Source organism: Chrysochloris asiatica, unplaced genomic scaffold, assembly GCF_000296735.1.
Source record: "Chrysochloris asiatica unplaced genomic scaffold, ChrAsi1.0 scaffold00050, whole genome shotgun sequence".
In the NCBI taxonomy this organism is placed as follows: domain Eukaryota; kingdom Metazoa; phylum Chordata; class Mammalia; order Afrosoricida; family Chrysochloridae; genus Chrysochloris; species Chrysochloris asiatica.
The window spans coordinates 6,869,528-6,886,076 of record NW_006408568.1 but is presented as its reverse complement, the minus strand read 5'-3'; positions in this window follow the sequence as shown (position 1 = coordinate 6,886,076).

Here is a 16,549-nt window from a genome sequence, read left to right as displayed (position 1 = left end):
AACTGATTTTTAAATATATATGTATTTTGGAATGTTTCCATTAAATATATATAGTAATGTTTCCATTAAATATATATATCCAGTACATATATATAAATATATATATATATATATATATATACCTATATGCCTACCTGTCTGTCTATCTATGTACATGTATGTATTCCAATTTTCTAGTTGTTTATAGCAAGAGTGGAAGTGTAGTCCTATTTTTTCATGGCCAGAACCAAAAATCTACATGTTTAACAAGCTCCCCAGGTAATCCTGATGCACTCTAAATATTGAGAACCCCTAGGCTAGTAGGCTATAAAAGAAATGTCTTACATGTATGCAGCATTTTCCAGTTTGCAAGATGTCATCATATTCTTATCATTTAATCCTCACATCTACCCTCTGATGAAGTCATGAAAAGAATTTCTATCCCCTTTCAGTACACAGAAATCGAGGCCCAAAAAAACTGTGACTTTCTTGAGGCAGGATGATTGATCAACAGGATTACTATATCCAGAACCCTAGTCTTAAGACTCTAATGTGTAGACTTATTCCTTACACATTGCAAGAAGTGGGGAGCCTTGAGAGAAATAAAGTGTAAGCATGAGTTTGGGGTCACTCTTCCCTGAGCCATGCCACCATGTTTGCTCCCTCATGCTCAGGCTGTTTCTCCCTTTCTCTGTCACTGAATGGCCACCTCTCTGCAATGGTATACTCCGCCACTCTCCTAAAGGACATTAGGTTCCAACCAAATCGGACCATTTACTACTCTCACCATCCAATCATACTTTCCAATCTTTCTAGGGTTTTTCACCTTGTAAGAAATGCCTTCATTCACCGTGCGTTCCTGTATCCTCCAAATCCTGGGTCATCAAGGCCCATTATAAATGCTACTTATGCTACAACTATCTTCCTATTGGCAGCCAACTGCTTTAACCATGGCACCACCAGGGCTCCAGTTGAGCTAGAATTGTTAAGTGTCACTGAGTCAATTCCAACTCCGTACCTGATTGGAAAAGAGGTGACTCAATGGAATGTGGAAATCATCAGACAATATCATTAATATCACATGCAACTAAAATTTTGCTAAAGTTAATTCAAAAACAACTGCCACAGTACATTGACAGGGAACTGCTAGAGGTTCAAGCTGGATTCAGATGAGGATATGGAAAGAGGAATATCGTTGCTGATATCAGATGGGTCTTGATTGAAAACAGAGAATACCAGGAAGATGTTTACCTGTGCTGTATTGACTATGCAAAGGCTTTCGACTATATGGATCACGACAAGCTATGGACAGCACTATGAAGAATGAGTATTCCAGAGCGCTTAATTGTGCTCACAAGGAACCTAGACTCAGAGGCAATCATATGAATAGAACAAGAGGACACTGAATGATTTATAATCAGAAAGATGTATACCAGGGTTGTATTCTTTCACCATACTTATTCTACCTGTATGCTGAGCATAAAATCAGAGAAGCTGGATTATATGAAGAAGAATGTGACATATGAGGAAGACTCATTAACAACCTTCAATATGCAGATGTTGTAACCTTCATGTTGAAACCCAAGATGACTTAAAATACTTAGTGATGAAGATCAAAGACCCCAGCCTTTGGTATGGATTACACCTCAAGGTAAAGAAAACAAAAATCCTTACCATTGGACCAATAAATAACATGGAGAAAAGATTGAAGTCACCAAAGACTTTATTTTGTTTGGCTCCACTATCAACACTCATGGAAGCAGTAATCAAGAAATCAAATGACATATTGCATTAGGCAAATCTGCTGCCCAAGACCTCTTTAGAGTGTTCAAGAGCAAAGATGTCAGTTTGAGGACCCAAGTCATGGTATTTATTTATTTATTTTTTTTAATTTAAGGTTTTTATTGTGGATTGAGTGAAAGTTTACAGGGCACATCATCAGTTTCACATTCAACAATTCATATAACTTGTTTCATTATATTGATTATAATCTCCCCATATACCATCAATTAAAAGTATTTCTCTCTATCCACTTTAGCTTTTTAAAAAACACACAAACAAAAAAACCCACTCAGGTATATGTAATAGTTTACATTTCCAAAGGGCAATTCTGCAAGTCTGCTCCTGGCCACCAGTTCTTAGTCCTTCTCTTCTTAGTTGATGAATCTAGAGTCCTCAGCCGCTCCCCCTCTCCATGCCCCCATCTCTGCCTCCATCTCTGGCACTGCTGCTTCTCTGGATAAGGTCCCGCATTCTATTTATGCGTTCCTCTCTTGATGGTCCTAGGGTCCTCTGTTTCTGGACTGTAAGATTAACCACTCCCCTTTTTTTGTTACAAAACTTCTACCTTTACAAGTGTGACAGTTGCGATTAGTCATGATAACAGATATTCACTATTGAATCTTACGAATCTTATCCCCATCTCCTTTCACCAGACCCATCTAGACAAGATGACAGCTATTCAGTGGGGACTCTTTCTTTCCCCCCACACTCTTAAACTAAACTCCTTCTTGAAACCTTATAAGCCAGTCACTTTGTGCCTTTATTGCCCTCTCATTTTAGATAGCCAATGTCTAAGTTGCCCGTCCCTATCTACCCTGTGCACAGAGCAGATAGTGTTGATACTTGATTTGAAGATTCTTTCCCTCTGTGTTGGTATTTAGAGTAACTACCACTCTGAATATAGGTCAAGTTTATCATGAAGCTGTATCTTCTGTCACTATAGCTGTTCCAGTCTGCTTGTCCTTTCATGGGAATGTGCCACCTCACAAGGTTGTGAGTGGGACTCAGGATTCCACCTAAGGTCCTATACTCTGTAAAGGCTTTGCATGAGGGCTATTTCACTGGGCAAATTGTAGAACCCCTTTGAGGTATTCCAATCAGTTATAGGCAGGCTTACAAGTTTTCTCTAATCATGTTTCCCAACATTCCTTTCTATCCCACTCTAGTGTCTATTTTACAGTAGTAGGCGAGGGAAACTAATATTCATAAGGTAGTCAAGGATTTTAGTATTATTTGCCCTCTTCAACCTATACCTAGACCCCTGTATCCCAGAGCCCTGTTGTTCTAAGTTTGAGTATGCATCATTATTTACCTCTGTCACCTTAGGCCATGCAAACCTGTCTTGGAGTTCCCCTGTCTATCTTGTTCTTCTGCCTCCTCCCCCTTTCTTGTATTGCCCTCCCCAACACCCAAAATTAACCCCCCACCCCAACCCCATTGTGGTTACCTTATATTCCATTAGTTCTTCCCTCCATTTAAGATAGTCTATTTTATCCAGTAATCTACCTGACTTTCCCACCACCTGGATCTCTGTTCTTCTGTGTTACCCTTTTTCACATTGTAATTGTTTTGATCATAGACTGACCTCCCAGGTCCTCTGTTCTTATAATTTTATTCTGTTCTTGACTCTTTCATTTGTCAACTGAGTTCATATTGATGCTGCTATGTACGTCATTCTGTAGTTGTTGTGTAAGCCATGGTATTTTGAGTAGCATCATATGCATGTGAAAGTTGGACAGGGAATAAGGAAGACCACAGAAGAATTGATGCACTTGAGTTACAGTGCTGGAGAAGAATATTAAAAGTATAATGGACTGCTAGAAGAACAAACAAATCTGTTTTGCAAGAAGTAAAATCAGAATGCTTCTTAAAAGCCAAGATAAACAGACTTCAACTTTCATACTTTGGATATGTTATCAGGAGGGACAAGTCCCTGGAGAAGAATATAATGCTTGGTGAAGTAGAGGGTCAGCAAAAAAGAGTAAGACCCCCAGTGAGATGAATTGGTGCAGTGGCAGCAACAATGATTATGAGGATGGCTCAGGACCAGGAAGTATTTCGTCCTGTTGTGCATCAAGTCACTGTGAGTTGGGTCCAACACAACAGCACCTAACAACAACAACAAATGTTATGAATCTGTGTATCTACACCACAACCAGTACTAAGCCCAGTGCTCTAAGGACAATAAGTGCACAAATAATGGGTGTTGAATGAAGGACCAAGGTAATGGAATAGGAGGAGGAAGACAGAAGGCAGTACTTAATTATAGGGAGGACTTCAGCCATAGTACAATGGCACTTTATCTCTTTGGGCCTCAGATGCTTCACTTTTAAAATGACATGGTGTTAAATTATGTACGTATTGTTGTTAAGTGCCGTCAAATTGGTTCCAACTCACAGAGACCCTGTATAGACTTTCCAAGAAGCAACAGGTGGGCTTGAACTGCCGACCTTGGTAGTGCTTATCCTACAGCATCACACCAGAACCCCTGTGTATGTATACATGTATGTGTGTGTGTGTATATATGTTTCTACATGTATATATAATTGAGAAAACTCAGATTGAAGAGCAAGGTCATTTCTAGGTTTTCTCTTAGCAATGACGTAGACATTTGTAAAATCATAATCCTAGGGCAACTTTATGGCAGCAGAAGGGATATGGATAAGGGCTTTGATGCCCAAAGACCACCTGCAGGAACAGCAGAGCATTTGCTTTTTGATACAAGATACAAATGCAGTGCCTTTCCCTGCCCCCACTACCTGAAAGAAGCAGAGATGCTGCCTCACCTGCCACAAGCTGTACCACTCTAGGGGGAAATCCTCACTTCAGCATAGCAGGCCCATGGGTTTCACACCTGACTTTGGCTTAGACAGCTCTCCAGATGGGCTGGTGGAGGTGAGGAAGAGGTAGTGGCAGCAGCCTTGGAGATTTTGTTGGATCCTAGACAATTAGAGGGGATATTTGGGGACCATTTTATCCAATCTTCTGCCTCTGGGAAGGACAGCAGCTAGCCCCACACACAGCAGGAACTGCTAACTGACTCATACATGCTGGGACTTGAAATAAATCAGCCCACAATGAGCACTGCTAGTGTAGTGGATTACGAGCTGGGCTGCTAACTGCAAGGTCAGTTGGAATCTACCAGTCACTCCATGGGAGAAAGATGAGGCTTTCTGCTCCCATAAAGAGTTATAGCCTCAGAAACCCTATACAGGTTCACTATGAGTAGTTACTGACTCAGTGACACACAACCTCCACCATCAGCCCACAGGGAAGTAAAAGCAAATTCTCCCTCTTCTTGTGAATTTTTGGATCTGTTTTCATGAATGTTTGTCTTACTGTTACATAATCAACAGTGTTGATAATACTAGCCAGCATTTCACTTTATGGTGTTAAATATGTTTGAGACTTGGTTTCCTTAATTGTAAAATGTAGATAATAACTGAACCCACATCATGAGTTATTGTAAGGATAAATAAGTAATGCATGAAAATGTGGTCACACATACTCAGTTATTTGGTTCTCAATGCATGGTAAGCTAGACATGTTCTGTTATATTAATCCTGTTTTTCAGATGAAGCAAGAGAGGCTCAGAGAGGGTGGATAGCTTTCTTGAAGTTGCACAGACAATAGAGGGAGAGCCAGGATTGAAACCTAGGACTTCTAAGTCCATATTTCCTTTACTTCTTATCCTCATATTAGGATACCAAATGTGAAGAGAATAGATGGAGTTGGGGGTCAGCAATGGCCCTCAATTTGTACGTGTGACTGAATGAATTAAAGCCAATAAAGTACTAAGGACTATATCTGTCACAGAGAGTGTGCCTGGTCAGTGTTAGCTTTATCACTGAGTGGAAATGCTGTTATGTACTATTTACAAAGATCTCCCTTAGTCATCACAAAACCCAGGGAGTGTTGTTATTAACCCTATTTTACAGATGAGGGAACAGAAGCGCATGGAAATTAATGAACTTGCCCAAGGCTAATAAATAACAGAGCCAGAAATCCCACTCAGACCAGGTTGATGAGGTTTTCACAGTTGTTGGCTCTTGGTAAATACAACCCAGGGGTCAACCTTTTTCACAGCCCACATAGCAAAGATCCACTGAGGGGTTGCAGTTTACATCATGGGCTCCAGAAGGAGTCTCTAGGACCATCCTACAGTTGGGTTTGGGGCTAGGGAAGTCCTGTTCACTCCTAATTGCCCATTTGATGGATCAACCCTGTCCTAATAAATTCTGAGCCATTTTCAAAATCCCATATGCTTTCTGTGGAGCCCTGGCAGTTCGATGGCTAACTGCTAAACTGCTAACTGAACCTACTAGCAGCTCTGCGAGGTAAAAGACCTGACAGTCTACTCCCATAGAGATTCCCAAATCAAAGCCAAACCCACTGCCATCTAGCAGATTCTGACTCAGTGTGACCCGACACAGGGTGTCTAAGAGTATAAATCTTTCTAGATGCAGGCAGCCTCCTCTCTCTTCCTCAGGGTGGTTTGTAGGTTTGAACTGCCAATCTTGCAGGTAGCAGCCCAACGCTTAACTCATGCCACCAGGGTTCCTTCCCGTAAAAATTGTTGTTTTAAAGTGCCGTCAGGTTGGCGACCCTGTATAGGATTTCTGAGGAGCAGCTGGTAGGTTTGAACCGCTGACCATGTGGTTCAAACCGATCTTGTAGTCCAGTGCTTATCCTACAGCACCACACCAGGACTCCATAAAGATTGTTGTTGTTAAGTGCCATCAGGTTGGTCCTGACTCATGGTGCTTCTGTAGTGTTTCCAAGGAGCAGCTGGAGGGTTTGAACTGCCAACCGTGTGGTTCAAACTGACCTCACCGTCCAGTGCATTATCCTGCAGCATCATATCAGGATTCCATGTAAAGATTGTTGTTGTTATTAGGTGTCATTGAGTTGGTACTGACTCATAGCGACCTTATGCACAGCAGAACGAAACACTGCCTGGTCCGGGACCAACCTCACTATTGTTGCCACACTTGAACCCATTGATGCTGCCACTTGGCCAATCTATCTAGCTGGGGGTCTTCCTTTTTTTTCTGACCCTCCACCTTACCAAACATGATATCTTCTCCAGTGATTGGTCCCTCCTGACAATATGTCCAAAGTATGAGAGACGAAGTTTGACCATCTTGGCCTCCAAGGAGCACTCTGGTTGCACTTCTTCCAACACATATCTGTTGGTTCTATGGGCAGCCCATGGCACTTTCAATATTCTCCCCCAACACCGTAACTCAAAAGCATCAATTCTTCTACCATCTTCCTTATTCACTGTCCAGCTTTTGCATGCGTATGAGGTTTTTGACAATACCATGGCTTGGGTCAGGCGCATCTTAGTCCTCAAGCTGACATCTTTGCTCTTCAACACTTTAAAAAGGTCTTGTGCAGCAGATTTGCCTAATGCAATACATCGTTTGATTTCTTGACTTCTGCTTCCATGAGTGTTGATAGTTGATCCAAGAAGAATGAAGTCCTTGACAACTTCAATCTTTTCTCCATTGGTAAGAATGTTGTTTATTGGTCCAGTGGTGAGGATTTTTGTTTTCTTTACATTGAGATGCAATCCATACTGAAGGCTGTGTTCTTTGATCTTCATCAGTAAATGTTTTAAGTCCTCTTCACTTTCAACCTAGGAAATCCAACAAGCTATTTCTGCTCTGTTCTATAAAGTTTCTATAGGATCTCTAGGAGTTAAAAATGACTCTGCAACATAAAGCAACAAGAACATTGAGTGGGATCCAGCTCAACAGCATACATTAATAACAGCAACAACAATATGTTTTCTGACTTGAGCAGAACTCTTCAACTCCTTCTTCTGGGGCTTCTCTGGATTTAGAAATAGAATAATCATGGAAAGAAGCATAAACGCTAGAAAAAGTAGCTGTGGGTCTGAACCCTTAACTCTGTCTGTCTTTTCCCAGTTCTGTGAGTTTGGGGAAGTTATTTAACTGCACTGAGTCTCAGTTTCCTCACCTATAACATGGGTATAGTAGGATTGTTGTAGTAGTACAGTATCTGGCATACAGTAAATGCTTAGTAAAATTGTTAAGCATTTAATAGGAGTGGTGAGGACTTTCTGGAATCTGAACTCATTGACCCTCTGGTCATGCTTTTTGGAGTAACACGAGCTTCCCCACTCTTGTGTGTGAATTGGGTCAGTTTTGGAATCCCCTGAGCTCATATCTGTGATTGTTTTCTATATGAACAAGAAAGTGGTAAACAAATTGTTTGGGGAGGAAGCTCAGACCCAAGCAGAATCTATAGGCCCAACTGAAGGTGAGAACACCCCACCCATATTGCTTCCCCAGTAAATAACCTGCTTTGAATTTCAATGTAGGCAGCCTCCACATTGAGACCATCCAACAAGCTCTGTGAGAAGGGTATGAGAGGAGCTTTCCTCCTCCTTTAGGGCTGGCTTTGAGGGGTGTTGCTGAGAATACGTGCAAAAGCTTTAAGCTAGAGCACAGCCTGAGAATGCTAGTGTTCGGTTCTAACCTGGTTCTCTGGACCTGACAGTTGCCCTCTTCTGGAGCTCGGGGGGCCCACAGTGGAGTTGTGGGGTAGAGGGCACAGGATCTAGAATCTAAAAGGATGAAGGGGCCTGCAAGCTTGCCTACGCTAAAGCTCTCTTCCACATGATGCAGGCCTCCCCAGTCTATCATCCTTCTACCTGAAATTTCCCAGGACAAATAGGTCCCTGCATCATGAAATGGCTATCCAATTTTAGAATGACAAAATGACGAGAAAGATTTTGTCTTATATTGAGCTGTGATCTGCCTCCCTTCAGCTTTCACCCACTAGACCAAGTTCAACCCTCTGAAGTCTCATTATACTCGTAGAAGCCATTCCCTAACACATCTTCTAGCTCTGCCTTCTGGGGAAGAGAAGAGGAAATTAAAAAGCAAGGAGGAAGGGAAGAAGCCAGATTCTAAACTATAAGCATCTCTCTGCACACAAAGCTGTGAGTTGTCAAGTTTGACAAGTTGTTTAAAAATATTCACTTTCTGATTGCTTTCAATTCTTCCCCACCTCTACCCACCCCCACAGTGCTGCTTTAAGAATGACCATGAAATGGGAAGCAGTCATCGCTCCACCCCACAGAGGATTCTCCAGTTTGCATGGCACTATTACATAGCTTTCAGATTTTTAAACTTTTTTTTCCCCTCTCAGAAGACTCCCTTTATCAAATAAACTCTTACATTGATTGGTGGATGAATGGATGGATGCAACTCCAGCTCTCTGCCGGAACCCAGGGGTGGGGCTGGAAGACAGGAGAGGAGGCAGATGAAGGCAGTGAACTGTGAAGCTTAATTCACACTTAAGCCATGTCTTAAGAGTGCAGACTACAAGGTGTTCCATGCTGTATGTGCAAAGTGCAGTGATTAATTGACAAGAGCGACTCGGCAGGCTTTCTCCACCCCCTCACTTCCTTCTCTCTCACTCTTGCTCTGAAATATTAGAAAAAGTGACTCTCCCTAGGAGGGCAATCCTGGATATTAGCGCCCTCTCAAGTTTATATTGGATCTCCAAGGTGATAAAGGAGAGGAGCCTCTAGTATTTATCAAAACCAATTGAACTATTTATCTTATATCAAATGACAATCCTTCCTTCATTCTTCCAGCACACAGTATCCATTCTGTGCACTCCTTCATGGGCATGCAACCTGGGAGCCATATAGGGCCCATGTTCAAAGGGCCCCTATGCTTCACTTAATGCTCTGTGGTCCTCATTTAGAATTATTAATTTTATCTTTGAATTTGTATTTTGTCAGTGAAATCTGACAGGACAATGTATATAGTAGCAAAGGAGATGCACTTAATGTGGGTGACTATCATCCCTTGCCACGCCATTTACATGTAGCTTTCTAGGTGTCTCAATAAACCCAAATCCCATTGCCTTAGAGTGGATTCCAACTCATAGCAATGCCAAAGGCATTGGGGTTTCAGAGATTGTAAATCTTTGTGGGAGCAGACAACTTCATTTTTCTACCTCAGAGAAACTGGTGACTTTCAGCTGCCAACCATGTGGTCAGCAGCCCACCACCAAGCCTGTCGCTCCACCAGAGCTCCTTCTAGATGCCCCAGGAGCATGGCATTCTGTGGGATCCACAATGTGAGGGAGCTCACAGAGATTCAAAGTGGCACTGTAAGATATGCACTAAACTGCTGACTACAACATCAATGGTTCAAACCCACCAGCTGATCCTTAGAAACCTTATTCAGGGTTGCTATGAGTCAGAACTGATTTGACAGCACTTAACAATAGTAAGGATGCTACAACTATGACTGAGTATGTGGGATGCTGGCAGTCTGGAGAGGCCACCCTTTCTGTTCAAACCAGAGCTCACACCATACACAGAAAGAAATAACCCCACCATTCACTTTCTTACTGGTGTTCTGCCCATTCATCAACCACTTAAGCAGAAAATGATGACTGGATAACCTATAGTTTCTTTTCCTTTTGGTCCTTCCTTACCGATCACTAAGTCATAGGTAGAGAGTGCGTATCATGTGTATATCAAGTAGCTCACTGCCACCAAGTCACTTCCAACTTATAGCTACCCTGTATAGGGTCCCCAAGATTTGAAGGGTTTACAGAAGCAGGCAACCTTGTTTTTCTCCCATAGAGTGGCTGGTGGGTTTGAACCACCAATCTGATGGCTAGCAGTCCAATGCCTAATTCACCATGCCACCAGGGCTCCTTGTGAAGTTAAACAATAATATTTGAGTTCATTTCTGTACCATTTCCACTGTTCTGGTAAGAATAAATACTTATGCATCTATGAGCCACAGAATGTGGATTGTGTAATTTTGATGGTTTTTCATATGAGTAAAATGTTCATAGGAATTCCTGGGTGGTGTAAACAATTAAGCACTTAACTACTAGTCAAAAGGTTGGCAGTTTGAACCCACCAAGAGGTGCCTTAGAAGACAGGCCTAGTGATTTGCTTCTGAAAGATTACATTGGTGCTCTATTGTTGTGCAGTACCACCAAGTCGGTTCTAACTCATAGTGACCCTATATAGGGTTGCCAAGGAGTGGCTGGAGAGCTTGAACCACTGACCATGCTGTTCAAACCAACTTTTTTTTAAAAGTGTTTTATTGTGAATTATGTTATTGTTTCCATGGGAGAACATGAGCTTTACATTCATCCTATCGTGTATCATTTCATTGCCATGGTTACAGTCCCCTCCATGAATCATCAAACAACCAAAGGGTATACCCTGCAAGCCTGCCCCCAGTTGTCAGCACACAATGCCTTTCCCTCTCTGGGTCTAGAGTCTCCAGCTGCTCCATCACTCCACATCATCATCTCTGCCTCCATCTCTGGCATCACTGCTTCTCTAAGTAGGGTCCCACACTCTGCTCTTCTCCCTTGATGTTCCCAGGGACCTCGGCTTCTGGACTGTAAAGGCAACCACTCCCCTCCTTTTGCTACAAAATGTCAAACCAACTTTGCGGTCCAGTGCTTATCTTATAGCGCCAACCAGGACATCTGAAAACCCTATGAAGCAGCTCTACTCTGCACACATGGAGTTTCCATGGGTCAACATCAGCTTCATAGCAACTAAAAACAACAACATAAATGTTCACATTTTCATTTAAGACTTGTTGTTATTGTCAAGTGCCGTGCAATGGTTCCAACTCGTAAAGGCCCTGTATAGGATTTCCGAGGAGCAGCTGGCAAATTTGAATTGTTGACCCTAACATTAGTAGTCCAGTCTACAGCACCGCACCAGGACATATTTTCATTTAAGACTAGTGTTATACTGTATAAAGATGAATGGTAAAATCATGCCAATCATTTAAACACTTTCTTTTTTTTTATTTTACTTAGGACAACATTAAATAGCAAATAAAAGATACCATGACAAATGAAGAGAGAGAAAGAACGTGGAAGAAAGGAAAATGCTGTGTGTTTTGGTGCCTTTTATGGTACTTTTTCTTGCTCTTCGAAAAGGGACTCTGCATTTATATTTTGCACTGTGTCCCGCATGTAAGTTATTAGGCAACAGGAACACAATGAACAAAACAAATGCACGCTCTACTCTCTTAGAACCTACACGTTTAGTAGGTGAGACATAACTGAATAATTCCAGAAATATGTAGTTACATGCTGAAAATATCCCTGCTGGTACAATGGTTAAGCACTTGACTGCTAACTAAAAGATTGGTGGTTCGAGCCCACCTAGTGGCTTTGCAAGAGAAAGACCTAGTGATCTGCTTCTTAAAGATCAGGGCCAAGAAAACCCTATGGGATAGTACTGCTCAGTCACTTGGGGTTATTCTGAGCCAGAATTGACTCTACAGCACCCAAAAACATCAATAAGTGCCATGGAAGAAAGTTAAAAGAGTTTTCTGAGGGCATATAATAGCAGGAACTAACCTAGTCTTGGAGCCCTGGTGTGGCGCTATGGGTTAATGTGCCAGACTGCAAAGCTGTTTGAACCACAAGGTTGGCGGTTTAAGCTCACCAGCTGCTCCTCGGAAACCCTATAGAGGGTCGTTATGGGTCGGAATCAACTCCATAGCATTTCATAAGAAACAGCCTAGTCTTAGGGTCAGGAAAAACTTCCCTGAGGACATTTTATTTCAATTGAAATGTGAAGAAGTAGCAGGAATGAGGGAGTTAAAAAGGGAACAGTTAAAAAGGAGAATAGCATGGGCAAAGGCCATGAGACAGGAGAAACTCTGATGCTACAGGTAAAAGAAAAACATATGGCTAGTTATAGTCCAGTCTTACAGATCACATGAGGAATTTGATCTTTATCCTAAAAGTTGTAAGAAACCATTAAGAATTTAAACAGGAAAATAATATTATCAAATCTGTTGTTTTCAATTGATGCAATGAGGATTGTTGTGTGTAGAACTGCCTAAAAGGAGTCAGGCTAGTTAGAAAGAAAGTTACTGCAATAATTTGAGTGAGAGATGATGGTAGCTTGGGCTGTGAGAATGATAGATATAGGTAGGAGGAAACATGATAAATTAGATGGGGTAGCAAGAACAGAGAAGGAGAAAAGGTATCAGGAATGACTCCTAAGTATCTGGTTTGTGTCACTGTGTGGATAGTGAAGTCATTTACTAAAACACATCTCAATGATGGATGAAAGCTCTGAGAGAGGAGGAAGAGTGAGCAAGATTATGTTCAGTTGAGGTCCCTTTGAAACATCCAAGGAGAGATATCAAGAATGTCATGGGTGTACACTTCTGGAGTCCAGAAGTGAGATTTGGACAGAAGAAATCAACTTGCTGATCAAAACTGTAGCTATGCAAAAGGCTTAAATAGGCACATCACAAAAGAGATTACACAAATGATCAAAAGTACATAAAAAGTACTCAACATAATTAGTCATTAAAACCAAAAATCAAACCCACCACCGTCAAGTTGATTCTAAATCATGGTGGCCCAATGTGTTACAGAGTCGAAGCGCTCTATAGGGTTTTTGTGGCTGTAATATTTACAGAAACAGTTTACCAGGCTTTTCTTCCATGGTACTGGATGAGTTCAAACTGCCAACTTTTAAATAAGCAGCTGATTGCCAATCGCTTTTGCCACCCAGGCTCCTCCATTAACCATTAGAGAAAAGCAAAAGAGAGCCACAATGAGATGCCACTTCATACCAGAATGATTAAAATTTTCAAAGACTTCCAACACTAAATTCTGGCTAGGATACAGAACAACTAGAACTCTCACGTGTTACTGATGGACATGTAAAATGGTACAACTTTAGAAAATAGTTAGGCAGTTTCTTCAAAACTTAAATATACATGTGCCATATAGCCCAGGAATTGCACTCCTAGGCATTTACCCAAAAGAAATAAAAACAACTGTGCACATTAAAGTGTGCAAAATAATATTTATAGCAACTTTAGTTGTTAATTGTCCCAAACTTGACTGTTTCATATTTACTGGATTATTTAAAGCCACTGGGTGACTTTAAATAACAGAAATTAATTATCTGACAGTTCTGGAGGCTAGAGGTCCAAATCACTGTGTTGGCAGGGCCATGTTCCTTCCAGAGTCTCTAGGGAAGATCCTTTCTTATCTCTTCCAACTTCTGATAGCCTTAGGTGCTCGTTGGTGTGTAGATTCATCTTTACATAGTTTCATCTTTACATGGTCGTCTTTCCTCCACCTGTCACTCTATGTATAGCAAATGACCACAAATTTAGTGGCTTAAAACATTTATCATCTCATAACTTCTCTAGGTCAGGAGTCTGTGTGTACAGGTCAACTTGGTCCTCTGCAAGGTGTTGGCCTGGGCTGAGCTTTCATCAGGGACTTGACTGGGGAAGAATCTGTTTCTGATGTTTCCAGTGCACATGTCAGCATTCAGTTCCTTGCAGGCTGCTGGACTGGGGACCTCAGTTTCTTGTTGGATGCTGACTGGAGGCTACTCTTACCTCCTCTCAATGTGGTCCTCTCCAGATGGCAGTTCACAACATGGCAGCTTGCTTCTTCAAAGGCAGCAAATGAGAGAATCTTCTAGCAATACAGATTTTGCAATCTGATGTAACATAATCAAGAACCTGTAAATACAAATGTTCTGTCATCTTTGCTATACTAAATCAGTTAGAAGCAAGTCACAGACCCTGCCCACACTCAAAGGGACTACACAATGGTGTGATATCAGGAGGTGAGGATCTCCTGGTACTCTGTCAGCTTAGTCACACAGTCTGACCTCTGTCCTCTAATGACTCATGTCCCTCCCATATGCAAACTACATTAAACTTCTTCCAAGATCTCCAGAGTCTTACTGTATTACAGCATTGACCCAAAGTATAGAATCTCATCATCTAAATGAAGTCTAGGTGTAGTGAAGTCCCTTTGGGGGTTCCTCTTGATCTGTCGATCTGTAAAACTAACAACACAAGTTATCTGCCGTCACATACAAAACATGCAAGGATGAGATAACAGTTATAGACATTCCTGTTCAAAAAAAAAGGGAACAAGGGAAATACAAAAAGTCACTGGTCCATATTGATTCTGAAATCCATCTGGGAAAATGTCGAGTATTGTTTGATTTGGTGTCAAGACCTGGGAATAATTTCTTGTCTCTCTGCTCTGCCTTCTGGGCTCTTGGTTGTGCCCTTTGAGTCATCCTTTTTTTTCTTTTTTAATAAAAGGTAGCATGTGTTTGCAGGTGAGTAGTTTTATCAGCCTGCTTCCTGCCAGTAGGATTTTAGAATGTGACAGCCTCCTTTCATTTTTCACTCTCTCCACCCCTGACAGTCCAAACTGGCAATACTTTTGATGAAATCGCTTTCTCAAAAACTTTATGTATCTGGATTTCAAGGGGATTCATTCTGTTGAAAGAGGCCTGGTGGGAGTAGATTACCAGGCCTATCTTCCAAGGACCCTCCAGGTGGACTGAACCGCCAAGCTTTTGGTTAGCTGCTGAGCACATTAATTAACCTGTTTGTACCATCAAATGCTGAGAGTCCTGGTGTGGCACTGTGGGTTAATACACTGAAACGCAAAGTCGGTGTGAACCTCAAGGTCAGCAGTTCAAGCTCACCAGTCGCTCCTCAGAAACCTTACACAGGATTATTATGGGTTGGAACTGACTCGAAGGCACTTAACAACAACAACCATCAAATGCAGAAGTCACTGCTCATTAGTTAATAGCTGATTGGTTCCTACATGGTGAGAGAGCTCTGAGGATGAAACTGAGAGGGAGACAGAAGGCCAGAGCAAGGTGAGGATGTGAGGATTCTGCCCAGACCTTCCTCTCCGCACTCCAGCTTGAGGAGCTGGATTAACAGCAGGTACAGACAAGCTGACTGCAAAATCTCCATGGAAAAATTCCATTATCTTTTCATTTCACTTCCCCATGAATTTTCTGAAGGTCTTTCTTACCCGTTGTTGTTGTTAAGTGCCTTCAAGTTGGTTCTGACTCATAGTGACCCTGTACAGCATTCCCAAAGAGTGGTTTGTGGGCTTACACCGCTGACGTTGTGGTTAGCAGTCCAGTGCTTATCCTATAGTGCCACACCAGAACTCCTGTCACATAGTTTACAAGAGGACCCGATGGTCTGATGCACTTGAGTTATGGTGTTGGAGGAGAATATTAAGAGTATCATGGACTGCTAGATGAACAGACAAACCCATGTTGGGTGAAGCACAGCCAGAATGCTCCATATAAGCCAAGATGATGAGACTTCATCTCTCATAATTCGGACATGTTATTAGTAAGGACCAGTTCCTAGAGAAGGACATACTGCTTGGTAAAGTGGAGGGTTAGCTAAAAAGAGGAAGACCTCCAACAAGATAGATTGGCACAGTGGCATGCAATGGCCTCAAGTGTCCAATTGTGAGGATGGCGCAGAACCAGGCAGTGTTTCGTTCTGCTGTGCATAGGAGCGTTATGAGTCAGAACTGAGTCAGCAACACCTAACAGCAGCAAGTACATGATAAGAGCTCTGGTGGCACAATGATTAAAGTCCAGTGGTTAAAGGTTAGGGGTTTGAACCCACCAGTGCACTGCTGAAGAAACGTCTGGCAGTCTTCTTGTACAAAGATGTTGTTGTTAAGTGCCATCAAGTCTATTCCAACTTACAGTGACTCTGTATAGGGTTTCTGAGGAAAGGCTGGTGAATTTGAATTACTGACCTTGCAGTTAGCAGTCCAGTGCTTATCCTACAGCGCCACATGAAAACTCAGCCTTGGAAACCCTATGGGAACAGTTCTGCCCTGTCCTATAGGGTTGTTATGTGTTGGAATCACTTGGTGGTAATGGATTTGAGTTTTCACACCATTAGGCAAAAGCCCCATC